General features: G+C 35.6%; 1 protein-coding gene across 3 annotated transcripts in view; it reads left to right on the plus strand.

The window, feature by feature from the left end:
* CUNH8orf34 (chromosome unknown C8orf34 homolog) overlaps positions 1 to 12,666 on the plus strand; it is a 160,370-nt gene that overhangs the window by 111,173 nt on the left and 36,531 nt on the right. The gene's annotated exons all lie outside the window — the stretch shown is intronic.

The following is a 12,666-nucleotide window of genomic DNA, read 5'->3' on the forward strand; positions in this document are numbered from 1 at the left end:
AAAAACCAAAAAAAAACCCACGAAACGTCTGACAAAAAGAATAATAAAAGTAGGCATTAATTCTCCCGGAGTATAAATAGGTTTGTAGGCTGGAATATAGCTGTAAGAAACAAAGAGCTTACTGTTTTCTGTATAGATGTTTCACAAACGGTGAGTAAAATGCAGATGGATAACAGCTTTAAGAGGGTTTTCAAATGGAGAAAATAGCCACAGGACAATGTTATTCCCATAGTTGCTCTTGAACTACATCACACGTTAAGCAGCATATTAAGTCATCTAAATAAAAGGGTGACATCATTCACAAGGTAGAACAAAGCAAGATTTGTAGACACACAAAAAAGGGGCTACAAAAATAACTGTATTTAGAATAATTGCTTTTTGAAGTTTTGGCAGGAAAATTAGCAAAGGCAATTTTAGTGCAGCCAACCTGGATTTAGATCTCTTGAGCAAAGTGTTTACAATAAAAATTCCATTTTGTCTAGGGGTGCAACTAGTTGGACTGAATGGACTGACCTATTCTGTAAAACAATTTTGTGATTTCTTTCTCACATACAAGCAAAACAAATTGAGCTTCATTTTCAGCTGATGAGTCATAAGGCACCTTCACACATAAACTAAACTCATATGTGTTAAATAAAGGTGTAAGTGACAAATTGTAAAACTGAACAGTGCTTCCACATTTTTCTCACATCTTGTTACGTGTGCACTGAGAGTTTTGCAAGATAATAAGATAATATTGATGTACTAAGGCCATTTGAATGAAGTTTAACGGTTTTTTTGTGGTGTTTTTTTTTGGAGGACCACCCATTAGCCTTGTATGCCCACTGCCATGCTCAAAAGTTAAATCTTGTTCTTGTGGAGTCTTGCCAGTGCATTCCTGGAAGTAAGAAGCTTTTTGTTTTTAATAGCGCAAGGGCTGCATTCATTCTTCTTAACATCAATAGAATACAAAAAAGGGGTTGCATGTGATTAAAAAAGAAATGGGATTATAGAAAACATACTGTGCCACAAGCTTGAAGGCTTCTGAACAAGAATGTTGGGAAGGAGCACTCGTTGCATACAAATTTAGGTTTGAGATGCAATATATTTAGTTAACAATTTGTTTTAAGATTAGTTGGAGTACAAGCACAGTGTCCTCAGGCCTTTTAACATATTTGAGAAATCAAATATATGGGAAGTGAATCTGTAAATTAAAAAAGTAATCACAGCTTTTCTAACCATTGCCATTGGGATGTGTATTAAAGGTCGACTTCGGTAGCTTGCGTTGATAATGTAGAATACATGAGATGCTTTGTGCATGCTACCATTTATGAATACTCTCTGAAATATCAGTTTGGAAGAATTATTCAAAAGCTCACACATTAGTTTACCTTGCCTGATTTAGTGTTGCCCTGCTTACCATGTGTATCTCTTAACTCCTTTACATGGTTTCTTCTCCCATTAATCTTCAAACTAGCTACTTTATATACCAAAGCCAATCAACTTTTCTTTAACTAGCTGCATTTTTGTATTTTCGTAAACTTTGTTTTCTGCAGTATGGTCTTCACAACTTCCATGTGTACTTGGTATATACTGAGATAAATGGCATGGTACTGTGTGAAATTTAAGAACCACACATGGGTGCTCTGAAATGTAGAGCATAGCTTCATGACATACTTTCATGAGGATCATGACAGTGTGGAGGGAAGAAGGAACCAGACAGAGAAAAACAAATTGCTGTAGACATTAATTTCTATAAATTTGACAGAAGTTGCAGAATAATGATGATGAATAGAACTCTTGTCTGAGTTAACCTTTATACATCTCTCTAGCAAATAACTGAAATAAATTTTTTAGTCAGTAAATTCTCTGGTGTTCATCTATCGTAGATGTTTTAGATTCCTAGAAAAGTAAGAGTTTGTGTGAAGCTACTTTCTCTGTGTATTACAGAGCTATAACAATACTAATGAGATGTGAGGTAACTAAGAAATATGTGGTGGAAAATTTGGTGGTAGACTTTTCCTGACTACAGTTATGTTGAAGTAATCTAGTGTCATTCTTGCAACTGCAGTGTTATCAAAAACCAAGATGTGATGGAATTAGATAGGACTTATCACTGGAAATAATTTCTTCCTTACAGAATTGGTAGTGAAGCACTGTGTATATGACTAAAAATCCCCTTTTGTTCCTTAGACCTTAATGTCCTAGTGTAATGTTTTGTGGAGAGTAATCTAATAATAGTGGATCCTGTGACTAAATGCTGAGATTTGAGAGGAATGAATTCTAATTTCTAATGTCATGATATATTATAATATCTATTTGGAAATCCAAACCTTTTATCTTCTCCTTAGACTCGGCCTACAATTTTAATTCCTTCTTTTCCTTATAGCTTTCTTTGCAGTTCCCCAGAGGTCTGTGCAGGTGCATTATCTTATTATCTTGCAGAGCAGAAGGTGCATCCAAATAACTTGCATTTGAATATTTTATTCTGTTTCCCACTAGTTTCCATTCTGTAATCTGTTTTTCCTTTTTGCTGGCTTGATTTTTAAATTTTTAAAATCCTTTATTCCTTGCTAGCTGAATACTCAATGATAAATTATAAGGGGTTGACTTGTCCTGTTGTACATTTCAACGTGCTTTGAATTGTCTAGAGTGCAGCCTTTTACATAGAAATGTTATGAGGAACCACTTGGATTTGCGTTTTACTTGTTTGTAAACTTTTAAAGGTAAAAGCTAATTTCTGTTTAGTCATAAAGCAAAAAAGTAGGAAATGTAAGATATCCTGTCATGGAATTTATATTTAAAATTAGTCAATAATGTACAAATGTGGCAGAAATAATAATCTCTTAAGATCTCCTTATAACCTAGTTTGGCTCTGTATACTGTGACGTAACACTGGGGAGTGGATGCAGGTATATGTGTGGTTTTATACATGTATATACATAAGGAATAGGCTTTGTATGTCTGCTTAGGTTGTAAGGCCAGGTTAGTCACTCAGTCTTCCTGGTAGAAACTTTCTACTGGGATAGTATTCCTAAAATCTGAGAAGAAATGACTTCAAAGTTGCAAAGGAAAAAAAGTGTTTCCAAATAAACGTGATTGGTTCAGATGTCATTTTGTGGGGAAGATTCTCAGTCTGGACTTCATATATTAAGTGTGAAGAAGTTTCTTTTCAAACATTACCAAAACATTTGATTATGTATACATATTTATTTTCTGATTCGTATTTTATGTTAGCTTTCTGTCTGTGTGCTATTTCTGAGTGGCTATTCTATGGAGGAAGAAGTGTGGAACATTGCAGGTGCATTGTGTTACTATTTTTTGTTCTTAGTTTTCCTTTGTTTTCTATTTTGTAAATGTAATTTATTGGCCTCCCATTTGACAGAGTTGAATTTTCCACGTTTGTGCTAGCTTCAAAGACCTTGTCCTAGGTCTTCTAGGCAGTTTTAGTGTTTTATTTGCATCTTTTTCACTTTAAAAGTGGCAAATAATAGCGCTTTATGAATTTTAATAAATACATTTATAAAATTTCCTGAAGAAATTCTTTGGAGAATTACAAAGAAAGAAGATATTTTTCCTTTTGCTATAACTTCTTATAAGATAGAACAACTGATAGAACTGTGAAAAAATGGAAAAACTTACATTGAAAAAAATAGTCAAAACAATTAGCCAAAAGGTGTTGGGGTGTTTTTGGCTGAGTGATCCATTTGCCCAGGCTTGATGCAAAAAGCCCTACAAAAGTCTTCTCTTTATCTTTTGTTGATTTGTAAGTGTTAAATACGTTTAAAATAAATGATTTCATTTTTCTTTTTCTTGGAGTGGCAAACCACTTTGGTGTCTTATTTGTTCTTTCTCTGAAATAGAAAAAAAGCTAAAAAAAAAAAACAAACAAACAAACAAAAAAACACCTAGGAAAAAGTTTTTACTAGTTCTACCGGTTCTTAGGGACAAAAACCACAAATGAAATTTTAGGAGTTAGTCTTTTGCTAGATTGTCAGAGAAACACACTTGCGTCTTGTGCAAGCACTGCCTGCTCTTTCACTGCCTAGTGCTCCGCTTGAGCATCTGACTATATGCAAAACAGAGAGCACCTGTGTCATTTCAAATGATTGATTTTGAGTTCTTGGATTTATGATTGACTTCTACAGTACATAGTAAGCTATTATGACTTTTAATCCCAAATTTTAGTTTTATGAAAAACACCCAGCCAATATGCGTTTTAAAAGACCGACAAGGTGTGTTTATTTTGAAATCTTATCTGTGGCATAAGAAAGGAAGGATATAAGAGAGGAGATTGATTTCTGTTTGAGGCACTGGTACCATAGAAGCAGACTTCTTTTTCTTCCTTTTTTTTTCTCACTGGGTAAATCCACCAAGCAATAATATCAGACATATCTGATGTTCCAAAATATTATGATAATTACAGTATTGTCTGTTACTGAAAATTATATGAGCTATGAAGAAACCATTGTTTACACATGAAAGATATATCACTTTAAAAGGAACAGTGGATATCAGTGTGTTTGCTCTACATAGTATTCTCAGAGATGGACTTCATCAGCTGCTTTTGATTTAACAATTGTTTAGCTTCCTTAAAGGTTGCAAGTGAAGGGTGGGATTGTTTTTGATATTAAAAAAACTATCTGTAGGGAAAGGGAAGAACTCTAGTGAAAGACTTTTTCTGTTTGCATGTTCGAAATTTGTGTAGCAGGTACATAAAATTTAGAGGTGAACTGCATCTTATAATACATACCTGGTGCATTGATAGAACTGCTTTTGCAAATGTGGCATGTGGTGCACTGAGTCCAGATAGAGACAGCCCTACTGCAACTAACAACAAGGAATTGGTGTCTGATTTTAGTTCTGAAAGAAAAATACTGTATGAGATTCTGATATGAATGAATGATGTGTCACTAAAGCATCTTTTCTAAGATCTGTTGTTCAGCTGATGCTATTTTGACCTTTTTTTCTACATCTCAGGCTGCTTGTAAAAGAAAGAACTGAAATAACAGGGGTGATAATCCTGTAAACATTAAAAAATATATACTGTTAAGAAATTTTAAGGAGAGAAGACTTAAAAGACATTTTAGTTCTTTCGAATGTCGTAATCTTGATTTGCGGTAGTATAAGCAATAGGAGCATATTTGAAAATGAAATTAATGTTTGCCTAGCCCTGGAGATTATTATTATACTGTCTTAATGTAGCATGACATCTGTTTCATCCTGTCCTTCATTTGTAGAACTTCACTGACAAAACACATTCGACCCCTTCCAATAACTTAAAAAGCCCAAGCCGTTCCCCACCATTTGCCTTCTCGGGTGTGTGCCTTGCAAGCTAATTCTTTACTGTGATGTTTATAGATCCTTCATGTTTGGTGCTACACTGTGATGTATATCAGCAGTAGCAGTTGCTTCTGGATGTGAATAATACAGGGAGAAAACCAGCAGCTCACGAGCCTAAGGAAGCCTCTTGGTCACAATTTGAGTCTCTGGATAACATTTTAATGTGGCTCTTGAAGACACACACACACACACACACACAACTCTTTCAGAAGTCCTGGAAAAAAAAATGTTTCACAGGGGAAGAAAGAGTATTAAGTCTGAAAAGACTGACAAAGACTGTAATTTTTCTCCTGTGAGATAATGGTTTGAAGCCAGCAGCAGATAAAAGATTGCCGTAAGAATGGTTTAATTCCCCATCTTGTAAAAGGATTAGATAATTCAGTCTCTTTATGGATTCCTTACTCTGGGAAATATATTTCCACTTTCGGTTCTCCTCAGAAATATCTGCGGAGTGTACTTATTTAAATGCACAAAGATCTGCATTGAGGAATCGTGAAAAGGCAAATGGCACACAGAAAAGATTATTTTGCAGGCTCTGTCAATGTGTAAATTTGCTCAGCAAGTGAATATTCTAGTTTTACCAGCTGAAAGTATTATGGTTGTGAATTATGTATTGGTGATATGGCAACTTTCCACAAAAATCTTTGAAAAGTAGCTGGAAAAATTTGCACAAAGGGAATGGAATCTATTTGTTTTTTTTTTTTTAACTATGGCTCCTATGAATTTGCAAATCATTTGCTGTTTTAGTCTGCAAATACTGAGAAATAATGTCCTTGTGTGCAAAATTAAGACAGTGATGCCACTGCTATCAGCGAAAATGGAATAATTTATGCTGGACTGTACCTTAGATCGGGGTGTAGCTCAAAGAATCTGAATGCTGTATATCTCTGGTAAGTGAAGACAGCGTTAGTAACAGCAGTCTCTGAGCTTTGCACCACTGGTTTAAACTGCATTTATAAGAATTACAAATTTCAATCAGAACATGCATAATGTGTTGCTGCTTTTAATTTCTTACACGTTTTTTGTTCTACAGTAAATATCTGTATTTATTCATGTATTCTTAGAGCTTAACTTTGGAAATGTCTGCCTGAATAATGTTCTGCTGGATAATCCAATAGTTCTCATGCTTCATTTCTCTTCAATGCAGATGCCTCCTGTATTTTGGTCTATGGTGAAAACAGAAGCTATGACACTGATTTTTTAATACAACAAGGTGCCATATTGCAGAGCTTTCCCATTGTTACTTAAAGCTTGGGAAGTGCCAGCCTTTCATTACTCACTGAGTTCACAATCCTCTGTTGCTTGCCTCCATAGATTGAAGACATTTTTCTTCTGCAGTGAAACTGAAATTTGTATTAACTTATTTTAATCTTCATTAGGAAGCAAGAGTTATGTAACGAAAGCAGATGGAGAGTTTCACTAACAGAGGAGTACTTTGCCTGTGTGTGTATATATATACGTATATGTATATAAAGCGTGTATATTTAATAATATTTACTACATTTTCTCCATTACATTAACTGGCATAGTCTATAATAATGGAGAACTCGAGTCTTCTTCATCTGTACCTGTGCATACACTAAGAATTCTGCTGGTACAGTTTTAACATTTCTGTTTTTGTAAAAGACATTAGTAGAACAAATGGAATAGGTCAGAAATTCCTGGCATTATACTTAGGTGCTGGAGAAGCGCTGGGTTTTACACCAGGAACCGAGCATGGATCTAGTGGAGACAGTAAGTCAAGGTATATGAGATCAGAATTTGGATTGGTATGTTTGGGAACACAGAATGAAATAAGCTCACCGTATTATAGGCAAGTCAGGACAAATGATTATAATGCTTGGAGTATTGTTACTGGTGTGGTGTTGAGGTTGCCAGGGAAAGGTGCAAGAAAACATTCAGTGTAACCTAAAAGCATGTGGGGGCTTTCAAGACTTTGCTTGTCTGACCGTCGTTGCTATAACATCCCTCACGTTATGAATATATATTTGCTTTAGGGAAATTATAATTCACTATTACAGTGATATCTGAGAAGGATGTCAGATGAAGATGTGGTGTTTAAAATAACAGAAAGGAAGCAGACGATTTGAAAGAAAGAAAAAAAGTTCTCATCTTGACTGAGATTTCCTTTAGTTGGCAAAGAAATGCCATCATATGTTTCTTCTGTGAATAAGTTTGTGCTATTCTTTAATCTTACAAAATGTGTATTACACTTCTTGAACCGAATTAATAAATACTTCATAAAGAAACTAAATCACTGAAGCATTAGGATTTCTCTCAAGAGCATAGTTGTTTGAAGCAATTTAATGAAAATAAATCATTCAACAATGCAAAATCTTTTACATTAAGATTCTAATGCAAACATGACACTACATCTGGTTTTCAGAGCTGAAAGCTATTCTTTGTGACTGTAGCCTTAAAATGTGCGCTGATCTTGAGTGAATGTGAAAATAGCTTTGTTGTTCTTTTTGCTGAAATACTTAGGGTTGTTGTTTTTTCTGAACTTTCCTCTACTTCTCACTGTGTTTATCTAAAAGAAGTCAGCTGAGTCTTCAGCAAAGCATATCAGGAATTTTCCAATGAAATGTATGTTCTTTAGGAAATAATGATTCATAGAAACTGAAATATTTTACAGAAATTATCCAGGTTCAACAAAATTTAGCTAGCAGAGAGATTGGCTGGAGCTGCAATCTGCAGTCACGTTATTTCTCAGTCCCTCCGCGGGGAATGCCCTTCTATGTCCTGAAGCCCATCAAGGAATATTTCTTTATTACTGAAAAAGATGGCAGAAACATTTGTATTGTCTGGAATTAACAGGATTTGGGGGTTTCTTCTTAAGTGGAACTGCAAAATTATTGCTCTCCTCTAGGGAATATCAGAATTTGGGCAGATTAGTTTAATAAAAAGAAGTCCCATGATCACTGACCAGAATCTGAAGGCCAGCACCATACAGAATGATTTAGAACTCCTGCTTGTATTAGTATTTGTGTGGTGATTAAAGAAGAGCTTGTCCAAAAAATGCAAAACCTGCTTCTGTTCTGATTTTTTTCTACTTGGGAAGGAATAGGATCAGAATTGGATAGTTGAAGTTTTTAACCCACATGTTTGTAATATGGGCACATCAGTTTGTCAGAATAGTATTTTTTTTCCCCAAATTCATTAATATTGCACAAATGTTGTTCAAAGATGAGCATCTTTGTATTATATTATCCTGCCATAACAAGGAGTATAATTTCATTTACTGCTAATTTTGAGACTATCACAGGGCAACAGTGCTGGTAAAGAGGACAGTCATAGTGTATACTAACATCAGCAATTTAATGCAATAGAGGAATTCATAAAAAGGAATTCATCTTAATCTATACGTGCTGTCAAATATACACAGTGAAATATATACATACCCACTGCTACTCTTAAAGCAACTCTTTTACCTCTGAAAAATCGGTTTTACTCCAGCAAAAATATTTTGACAAATTTCAAACTTGAAACTGCATACTGTACTTAAGTAATAGAGGAAAAAAAAATTCGACTTCCTCAAATGTTTTCTGTTAGTTTTATCTTTAAGTTGTAGTTTGATTGTGATTGTGCAGCTGTATGAGATCATAAAGCTTTGCTTTAGGAGGGCCACAGGTGGTAAAGTCGCAGCTTCTGAAGTATTACTCTCTCCTTCCATCCTCAGTAATCCCCTTATTTATTACTTACCCATTGTAATCTGTCATTCTGGAATGCTGTTAGATTTTGTGATTCAGTGATTTTTAGATGCAAACAATGAATTGTTTATAGAGTCGTTTTGCTTTTCAACTTCTAAGTGAGGTCATCAATCTAAGTAATCATCTAACATCTTTCTAAAGCAGCAAATTACCGTAATGTCAAGAAGCTGTCCTTATGTTGGACACTGATGGGTATCAGAGAGGTTTGAAAGCAAGACCCCTAATTCTGTAAATAAATAAAAGAACTGGGGAATTGAAATGACATGCCACACAGTTAGTCACAGTATGCAACAGCAATAAGCTCATCCAGACTTTGGATTCTGTTGATGTTTATTTTCTTGACTAATATGAGGAGTTCTTGGAAGGACTACCTTTCAGATAGTAGTGACAACTTTCCCTGCACATTCTGCTTAAGTAATATCAGTTTGAATAATGCATCACTAAGAAGTATGTCCCAGGGAGCTGTGTTAGAAAAAGTAGGTATAATTTCAAAACATTTACGTATCACAGAGATCATATCACAGAGTTCCTCGTACAGGGATTCTTTCCTGTGTCTACTTCTTTATTGTTATAATTCAAATTATATAGGTAACTCCAAATATTTTTGGCAAAGCTAAAAGCTACTCTATCAAAAAAATGGTAAGTTAATGGAAAGTTATCAGAGTTTAACGAAGTTGTCTAATGGGGAATATAGTGCTGCTATGAAAATTTTATTGATGACTTAAAAATACTGTACAGTGTGTATTCATTCACAATACTTAATCATTCCTTTTTTTGTATTGACAGAATGTTCAGCCAAGCATTGACTGACACTCCCAGGTCCATTTCTTCCACACAGTCTTCCAGCCACTCTGCCCCGACCCGGTAGCATTCCCTGGGGTTGTGGCAAAAGTGCAGAACCTGGCACTTGGTCTTGTTGAACTTCATCCCATTGGCTTCAGCCCAGCAATCCAGCCTGTCCAGATCCCTCTGTAAGGCCATCCTACCCCCCGGGCAGGTTGACACTTCCTGTCAACTTGGTGTCCTTTGCAAACTTGCTGAGAGTACACTCAATCCCTTAAAATCTCTTGAAAAAAATCCAAGTAGAAGCATTTGTGGTGATTCATCTACCTTATTTCAATTTTCACTTGTTTTGCAACAAATGGAGCTAGAGTAGGAACTAGTATCTGGAGTTCTCTAGGGTGGTTCTGCTTGTACTGGCAGCAGGATGGGATCAGAGTCAATTCTTTTCTACCTTTGTAATCATAGAGATTTACAGAATAATGTGTTCTGAGGTGTTACCAGGTAGGTAGAATTGCCAGGGAAGTCCTGATGATGCTAAAAAAAAAAATCCAGGATCTTGTGTTAGTCAAAATTGAGTTTTGTGCAGGTTGCTTTGTGGTCTTCTGTATTAAGCTGAGATTGGAAAAATTTGAGTCCTTCTAATGCTTGAGTAATATGAGAATTTATTCTAATATGAATCTCTATGTAAGGATGTAAGAAACACATAAATACATTGAAAATTTTATGGGAAACTGAGGCCTAGATATGTAAAATTCATCCACTCACCCACCCGTCAATCTGTCTAGTTCACTCAGCTGTTTCCTTCTACAAAGGCAAATAATGAAATAGCTTTTTTTAGTAGATCCATTGGAACGGTATTTTTTTTTCTATGAGGCATAGTGTTTACTTAAATATTTAACATAATTTCATGAATATAATGAGAATCATGTAGATTGTTCATGTCTAATTGCATTGGGTTTGGATTTATGAAATCATATAATGGAAATGGGTTACAAAATCTGGAAAATTCTGATGGAGTATGAGAATCTCCTACCTACAATGGAGCTAAATTTTGCATGAGTGCAATATAAACATGGAAGTCTGGAGTAATTTTTCTTTTAATAATACACAGGATGGCTGCAGAGGAGAATGTCTTATCACTTCTGGTTCTGTGATTTCACGTTTGTCTTTATAAGCTTGAATATATGCTTGCAGTATGCATGCATATTTATGTAATACAGGACGACAGGGCAAATATAAAGCAAATGGAAATTGTGTGGTTTGGAGATTTTCTTCCATTACTTTTGAAGTTAGTTTTCTCCTTGTTTGAATGTCTTTATGATAGTAGCATGAAAGTGAAGATGAGAACAGCATGAACAGAAGTTTGCTTCTGTTTTACTGTTGTCTTTTGAAAAGCTTGTTCTGCAAGCTAAATTTTTAAAGGATTTATAACTAGAGCATACAGACTGGCTATAGAGCTACAAAGGATTTGTAGAAGTCATTTTCAAAATTAGGTGTCTTTTAAGTTTTACTCTTTTGTTGCCCTAAGGAGTTTTGAGTTCTATGGAACTGCCTCCTCAGGCCAGAGTTGTTATGAATTTATATTAAGCCTTCTGTCATAAAAGGAAATAACAGTAATTATTGGGGGAAAATAATTTTTTGGAAGATGGATTAAATAGGTGTGAAACTCGCGAGATGTGAAAATTGGATAGGGCTAATATGGAGGTTCTGCTTGGTTTCAAAGGTTAATTGAAAGATTCATGTAAAGCTGCTGCAGAGAGTGAGAATACAGAGTAAAAGATACTTCTTTCAGGATATATTTATTTCCTTAAGGTCTTATTTCAGTGCATTCTGAGAATTCCTGGACTCTGCAAAATTGTGTTTTCTTATTCTTTTTATGTCTGAATAAATTGAAGTTAAAATAACCTTTATGCAAATGACAACTGTATTGCTACAAACCATCTCTTCAGAGCAAAATCTGTGCTCGAGATCCATAGGAGCCTGAAGAAGGATAGTGGATCTCTTGAGATACTCATTAAAAAGCCAGCAGTTACAAGGCCTATTTTTGTAAATTACTATCAAGACATTGCAGTTAGTTGATGCAGGAGGAAAGCCTGAAGACAATACTTGCCTTAAATACTGGATATTTATTTTAAAAAGTAATAGAGAAGGAAGAAATATTCATGTGTGTATTTCTTCTGGTGGGTTGCCTTTGGCTAAGGGCCAAACTCCTACTCAGCCGCTTGTTCATTCACTGTCCTCAGCGTGACAGGGAGAAATTATGATGAAAAAGCTTGTGGGTCAAGGTGAAGGCAGGGAGATTGCTTGCCAGTTACTGCCATATGCAAAACAGACTTACGGAAAATTAATTTGATTTATTGCCAATTAAAATGGATTTGGCTTATGAGAAACAAAAAGATGCATTTAGATCACACTTTTCCTCCCCTTTTCCCAGGTTCAACTTTACTTCTTCATTCCAGATTTCTCTACCCACGCCCCCAAGCAGTCAGTTTGTAACAGTTCCTCTGGCTGGTCCATCGTGGCTCTCCATTGGCTTTGCTTCTTTCAGGAAATACTCACCTGCTCCACTGTACTCACATAGTCTTCTTGGTTTTCAGTGGATGCTGTGGTCCTCTCACCTCGCAGTGGCACAAAATCTGATCCAGTGCCCGAATCACCTCCTTCTCTAAGTATGGTTTTCCTTCTGCTATTTTCGCTCTTTTCCTCTACCTGCCTTACATCTCTCCTCTTTCTTAAATGCATTTTTCCAGAAGTGCTGTCAGATTGGCTTTTGGGCATAGCTGTGTGCACTGGAGCCAGATGGAAAAGCCTGTGTCCAGTATGGGGCAGCCCATGTCCTCTTCTTGCTAAG

Source organism: Tympanuchus pallidicinctus, unplaced genomic scaffold, assembly GCF_026119805.1.
Source record: "Tympanuchus pallidicinctus isolate F22 unplaced genomic scaffold, pur_lepc_1.0 scaffold5, whole genome shotgun sequence".
Taxonomy (NCBI): Eukaryota; Metazoa; Chordata; class Aves; order Galliformes; family Phasianidae; genus Tympanuchus; species Tympanuchus pallidicinctus.